Raw genomic sequence first — 7142 nt, 5'->3', positions numbered from 1 at the left:
GACGCCCTCTCTAGGAGTTTCTTTGCTGATTCTCCTGTGGTGACCAAGCCTGCTACCATCTTAGGCGAAGGGGTAGTTCTTTCTGCCATCTCGCCCGATTTGAGACTTGCTCTGCAAGAGTTCCAGGAGGACAAACCTGAGCTTTGTCCCAGTGGAAAGTTGTATGTTCCTGACCAGTGGAAGAAGAGAGTGATGTCTGAAGTTCATTGCTCTGCATTGGCTGGTCATCCAGGTATTTTTGGTACTAGAGATCTGGTGAGTCGCTCTTTTTGGTGGCCCACCTTGTCTCATGATGTCAGGAATTTTGTGCAATATACAGAAACTTGGTACACACTTGTGAATTCTGATGCAGAAAGGTGATTTTAATAGAGTACAGTACATACATACAGATGTTTCGGTCTATGACCTTCATCAATGTACTGTGGATTGGAACATAAAAACTAAAAATTAAAATATAAGTGACCAAAAGAAAGTATATACAAAACGACTGGGTAGATAAACCAGAATATATCATAGATAAATGCAGAGACATCGAATACATTGAAGCACATGTGTATATAATTAATGTGATGCATAAACAGAAAACAATGGTAAAAACCAAGATCTGCAGATAAGGAAGAACACATACCAAAGGTTGTACTGCTCAGGATAAGTGGGCATGAATAGAGAAGAACCTAAGGGGAAAAGGGGGTAATTGTAGTCTCTAGGACACACACGTGGTGAGATTGTGTATAGATGTTTCTAAATGACATACCGATAGGTGAGGAGGCACAGGAAGCCGTCTCTCTATAAAGGAGAAGTATAATAATGAACCGCTAAGTCGGTTAATCTGTCTAATCAGACATGTAGGTGGAGTGTCCCTAGGGTCTTACCGTGAAGGAGTAGTGGCAGCAAGACGCGGTATCCGCCGCGGATCAGTGGCGCGCTATCAATGGGGAGCGTCAGGGTTTATATCCCTGAGAAACAATATGGAGACTGGGCGGAAGTGCGCAACCGGAAGTGAGCCGGCGTGCGCTCCATTAACATCTTTCTGCTTTCCAGGTGCCGGGTAATGACAGAGCAGGGGGTGTGAATCAAGTGTGTCTGCCTAAGTGACAACGCTACAGGGGCGGGATGTGGGGAGGTACAGAGGCGTGGCCAGGTTACCATAGTGACCGTCGAGACACAGATACAGGAAGTGCCTGAGGGAGATGCAGAGAGAATTCAGTGCCCTGGTGACGGTGATTTCAAGAACATTCAATGTTGTTGGTTCTGTAATAAAGATAAAAGCAGATTACAAAGCGGTATACAGAGTGAATGTAAGCAAGTACAGGATATTCTGTATCTCAATAAAGAAAATGTTTAACCAAACTGTCCCATTTATCCACGCTAGTGCCATAAGTGGATCAGGTATATAGAACCAAACTCATGATTGAAGAAATGCTTGTACATCATAATCTTTATTTAACCCCTTAGGTGCCAAAGTGTTTAACTCATGGATCCAGTAAGCCTCTCTTCTCTTTAATATATTAATCCGGTTGCCGCCCCTGCGTGGTGGATGAATTTGTTCTACAACCTGAAATTTGAGTTGAGCTATAGTGTGGCCGGCAGAAATAAAATGATAGGGGATCAGGAGGAGCATATTTTTGCACCTTATTGTAGATTTATGTTTAGATATCCGATCCCTTACATGTTGTGTGGTTTCTCCCACATAGAGTAAGCCACACGGACATTCAATGATGTATATCACGAAAGAGCTGTCACAAGTATAATATTCTCTGATATCATACTTTTTGCCGGTGTGGGGGTGATAGAAGCTGTTACCTTTTTGAATGTTGTTACATTGCGTACACTGTAGGCAGGGGAAGGTACCAAATTTAGGATTTTTGAGAAAACGTTGTTGTATAGAGGGATGAGATGAGCCTATATCCGCTTTGATTAGGATATCTCGTACATTGCGGGGTCTCCTAAAACAGGGGAGGAAGGGTTCTTTGAAGGCACTGACATTGGGATGGGCTGTCGTGAGGAGGTGCCAGTGACGTCTGATACTTGAATGGATGCGATAGGCTAGAGGGTGATAGTCGTGTACAAATGCAATTCGGTTATTTGCCTTGGGTTTGGGAGGGGAGAGGAGATCTAGATTGTTTAGAGTATTTGGTGGATAACCTCTAAGAATTTAGTACGCATCTCATTCATGCGCGTTTCTTGAACCTCTGTATTTGAGACTATCCTCTGAACCCTTTTAAGCTGTGATTTGGGAATTGCATTCTTCATTTTAGTTGGATGGAAGCTCTCATAGTGGAGCAGGTTATTCCGATCCGTTGGTTTCCTATAAAGGTCAGTGGAAAGATGGCCCAAGTTGTCTTTGATGACTAGTGTGTCCAGGAAATTAATCTGATTGGTATGATATGTCATCGTGAAACTGAGGCCTGGCCAAGAGGTTTGTAGCATAGAAAAAAAGGAGTCTAGTGTATCAAGTGGCCCGCCCCAGATGCAAAAGATATCGTCGATGTATCTCTTCCACACTATAGAATAGGTGCGGAAGAGATCATCACGATATATGACACAATCCTCAAAATGGGACACGTAGCAATTAGCATATGGAGGTGCAGTGTTGGAACCCATAGCGGTCCCCTTGGTCTGTATGTAGTACGTATCCTCAAAAAGAAAGAAGTTCTTTGTTAACACTATGGATAGCAATTCACAGCAAAGGTTGATTTGATCTGGATTAAATTTAGATAGTTCAAGTAATCTCCGTACCGACTGGATACCCTCTATGTGGGGAATGGATGTGTACAGATCTTTAACGTCAAATGTGACAAGAAAGGCTTCTGGTGGGATCGGGCCTAAATTGTGAATGATATCAAGAAAAGTCCCACACAACATGTAAGGGATCGGATATCTAAACATAAATCTACAATAAGGTGCAAAAATATGCTCCTCCCGATCCCCTATCATTTTATTTCTGCCGGCCACACTATAGCTCAACTCAAATTTCAGGTTGTAGAACAAATTCATCCACCACGCAGGGGCGGCAACCGGATTAATATATTAAAGAGAAGCTTACTGGATCCATGAGTTAAACACTTTGGCACCTAAGGGGTTAAATAAAGATTATGATGATGTACAAGCATTTCTTCAATCATGAGTTTGGTTCTATATACCTGATCCACTTATGGCACTAGCGTGGATAAACAGGACAGTTTGGTTTAACATTTTCTTTATTGAGATACAGAATATCCTGTACTTGCTTACATTCACTCTGTATACCGCATTGTAATCTGCTTTTATCTTTATTACAGAACCAACAACATTGAATGTTCTTGAAATCACCGTCACCAGGGCACTGAATTCTCTCTGCATCTCCCTCTGGCACTTCCTGTATCTGTGTCTCGACGGTCACTATGGTAACCTGGCCACGCCTCTGTACCTCCCCACATTCCGCCCCTGTAGCGTTGTCACTTAGGCAGACACACTTGATTCACACCCCCTGCTCTGTCATTACCCGGCACCTGGAACGCAGAAAGATGTTAATGGAGCGCACGCCGGCTCACTTCCGGTTGCGCACTTCCGCCCAGTCTCCATATTGTTTCTCAGGGATATAAACCCTGACGCTCCCCATTGATAACGCGCCACTGATCTGCAGCGGATACCGCGTCTTGCTGCCACTACTCCTTCACGGTAAGACCCTAGGGACACTCCACCTACATGTCTGATTAGACAGATTAACCGACTTAGCGGTTCATTATTATACTTCTCCTTTATAGAGAGACGGCTTCCTGTGCCTCCTCACCTATCGGTATGTCATTTAGAAACATCTATACACAATCTCACCACGTGTGTGTCCTAGAGACTACAATTACCCCCTTTTCCCCTTAGGTTCTTCTCTATTCATGCCCACTTATCCTGAGCAGTACAACCTTTGGTATGTGTTCTTCCTTATCTGCAGATCTTGGTTTTTACCATTGTTTTCTGTTTATGCATCACATTAATTATATACACATGTGCTTCAATGTATTCGATGTCTCTGCATTTATCTATGATATATTCTGGTTTATCTACCCAGTCGTTTTGTATATACTTTCTTTTGGTCACTTATATTTTAATTTTTATTTTTTATGTTCCAATCCACAGTACATTTGATGAAGGTCATAGACCGAAACGTCTGTATGTATGTACTGTACTCTATTAAAATCACCTTTCTGCATCAGAATTCACAAGTGTGTGCCAAGTTTCTGTATATTACAAGTCATGGATTGGGATCCTACTTGTGCACCACCAAATACTATAGGGTTGTGCCAATGGTTCTATTCTCAGGAATTTTGTGCAGTCCTGTGGGACTTGCTCCCGGTCTAAATCTTGTTCTCGCTCTAGTGGGTTGTTGATGCCTTTGCCGGTCCCCAGGAGGCCATGGACCCATATTTCAATGGATTTCATCTCTGATATGCCGGTCTCTCAAAGAATGACTGTTATTTGGGTGATTTGTGATAGGTTCTCTAAGATGGTTCATCTTGTACCACTCCCTAAGTTGCCATCTTCCTCTGAGTTGGTGCCCCTGTTTTTGCAAAAGGTGGTTCGCTTACATGGGATTCCTGAGAACATTGTATATGACAGAGGAGTTCAGTTTGTGTCTAGATTTTGGAGGACTTTCTGTTCCAAGCTGGGAATTCAGTTGTCCTTCTCCTCTGCTTTTCACCCTCAGACCAATGGGCAGACAGAGAGAACAAACCAGACCTTGGAGTCATATTTGAGATGTTTTATTTCCGCTGATCAGGATGATTGGGTTTCATTTTTGCCCTTGGCCGAATTTGCTTTAAATAATAGAGCTAGTTCTGCCACTTTGATGTCACCTTTTTTTTGTAACTTTGGGTTTCATCCTCGATTTTCTTCAGGGCAGGTGGAGCCTTCTGCCTGCCCAGGTGTTGACACTGTGGTTGAGAGAAAGCACCAGATCTGGGACCAAGTGGTGGATAAGTTATCTCTCTCCCAGGAAAAGGCCCAGCGGTTTTCCAATCGACATAGGACCATTGGTCCCCGGTTTAGGATTGGTGATATGGTGTGGTTATCATCAAAAAATATTGCTATGAAGGTGGCTTCTCCTAAGTTTAAGCCTAGATTTATTGGACCTTACAAGATTTTGGAGATTATTAATCCGGTCTCTTTTCGTTTGGCTCTTCCTGTCACATTTAAAATCCATAATGTGTTCCGTAAGTCCTTGTTGAAGAGGTTTGTTGAACCAGTTGTTCCTGGGGTGGCACCTCCAGACCCTGTATTGGTTGAAGGTAACATGGAATATGAGGTAGAGAAAATACTGGATTCCCGTCTGGCTAGACGGAGACTCCAGTATTTGGTTAAGTGGAAGGGTTATGGTCAGGAGGATAATTCCTGGGTCTCTGCCTCTGATATTCATGCCAAAAGATTGGTGTGTGCCTTTCATCGGGCTCACCCTGATCGCCCTGGTGGCGTGGTTGAGGGTTCGGTGACCCCTCCTCAAGGGGGAGGTACTGTTGTGAGTTCATTTTCCCCTTCGTCACTGAGGTCTGGTGAACTCCCTATTCTGGTAAAGGAAGGTAATGAGCCTGATTATCAGGCACCTGAGCCTAATGAGGATGACTGGCTGAGTGGAGTCACTGACTGGATATAAGGCTGCCGACGCCCTTCTGCCCTGCGGGTGATTTCTCTGTGGACTTCTAAGACACCAGTCTGATTCCTGCTCTTCTAAAGCTAAGTTTTCTGCTTTGCCTGTTAGCATTTGTGTTTTGTTTTTTTTTCCTTGCTTTTCTGGATTCTGCCATTCCCTGCTGGGATGAGCTGAATCTCCTTTTGCCGGTTGCTCTGTCCTCAGAATATTCCTGAGTACTGACATAGCTTTTTGAAGCCTAGCGTCTTCAGGGCCTTTTTCACTGTCAGTCTGTTGGCTCTTATTTTCATAGGGTTTTTCACGGATTGCAGACAGCAGCCTTCCTGTCCTTTCCTGTCTAGTTAGCTTGGGCCCCGTCTTTGCTCAGTCTATCTTTCTGTCTGTGTTAGTGTTTTCATCTTGCTTCATCGTCATTATATGTTGGGGGCTGCCTATTGCTTTGGGGTCTGCTCTGGGGCAGTTTAGATTTCCCCTTTCTTTCTTTAGGCCTATTTAATTCTCCGGCTGTGATCGAGGGGTCTAGGGCATCGTAGGAACCCCCCACGGCTACTGTTAGCTGTTGTGATAGGATCAGGGGTCTGCAATCCGATAGCTGCCAACCTCTCTGGTTTTCTGGACTTAGCTAGTATTTCTGTTTTTGCTTCCTACGGTGACTCAATCATAACACTCAGGCTTCAGTTCAATGTCCTTCTCCTTGTTTCCTTTCCCATGTCAGCTGGCTCAGGTCACTGAGTCAGCTGCAACACTCCTTCCTCCATCCCTCTTCCAGGGATCCCCACTCCTCTCCGAGTGGCTTCCTCTCTCAGCCTCTCTCACTGACTGACCTACTGACTGACCTGTAATCCTAAACCATCCCGCTCTTTTATGTATTCTAAACTCCACCCACCTCCCAGCACGTCTAGTGTTCCAAGCAGGGAACCACCAAAGGTGCTCTGCTTCTCTCTAAGCAAGGAGCCGCAATGTGGTTTTGCTGAACTACTCTATTGTGTGGGGTGCGAGTGTTGGAGCGTGGTCAGGCGCCCTCAACCTACCTGGATGGTGGGGCACCACACCTTAGGAGAAGGTGCAGTACCTCGGTGGCGACTGAGCCTCAGGGGCACCACATACCCTCCAATTAAACACAGCACGTCCGCGGGCTGCAAGGTAAACAAAGTTGACAACACAGAAACATACAAATTTTTGTAATGCTAAATAAACATTTTTTATACTAAACTTCCCAATGTGAGAGGCACTCATTCTTGAACGTTGCAAACAATTCTTAATTAGCTATCTAAAATCCTAAGTTCAAAAGTGCAATTTTCTATACAATACTTAATTCAAAGTGCTATTTTCTGTTACTCACTACCACTTCAGTGTTCTTCATCTTTCCATCTCTAGTGCACATTTTCTACTTTCTTTCAACTCTGAGCAAGAACCGTGGTGCATCTACATTTTCAATTCTTTATTTAAATCTCTCTGTCCAAATCTCTTATCTCTTTATCAAAACATTCTTAGTTCTATATAAAAAGCCATTTCCTAGTTA

This window comes from Dendrobates tinctorius, unplaced genomic scaffold (assembly GCF_039654945.1).
Source record: "Dendrobates tinctorius isolate UK_male_01 unplaced genomic scaffold, ASM3965494v1 ptg000073l, whole genome shotgun sequence".
Taxonomy (NCBI): Eukaryota; Metazoa; Chordata; class Amphibia; order Anura; family Dendrobatidae; genus Dendrobates; species Dendrobates tinctorius.
This window is presented reverse-complemented; position numbering follows the sequence as displayed.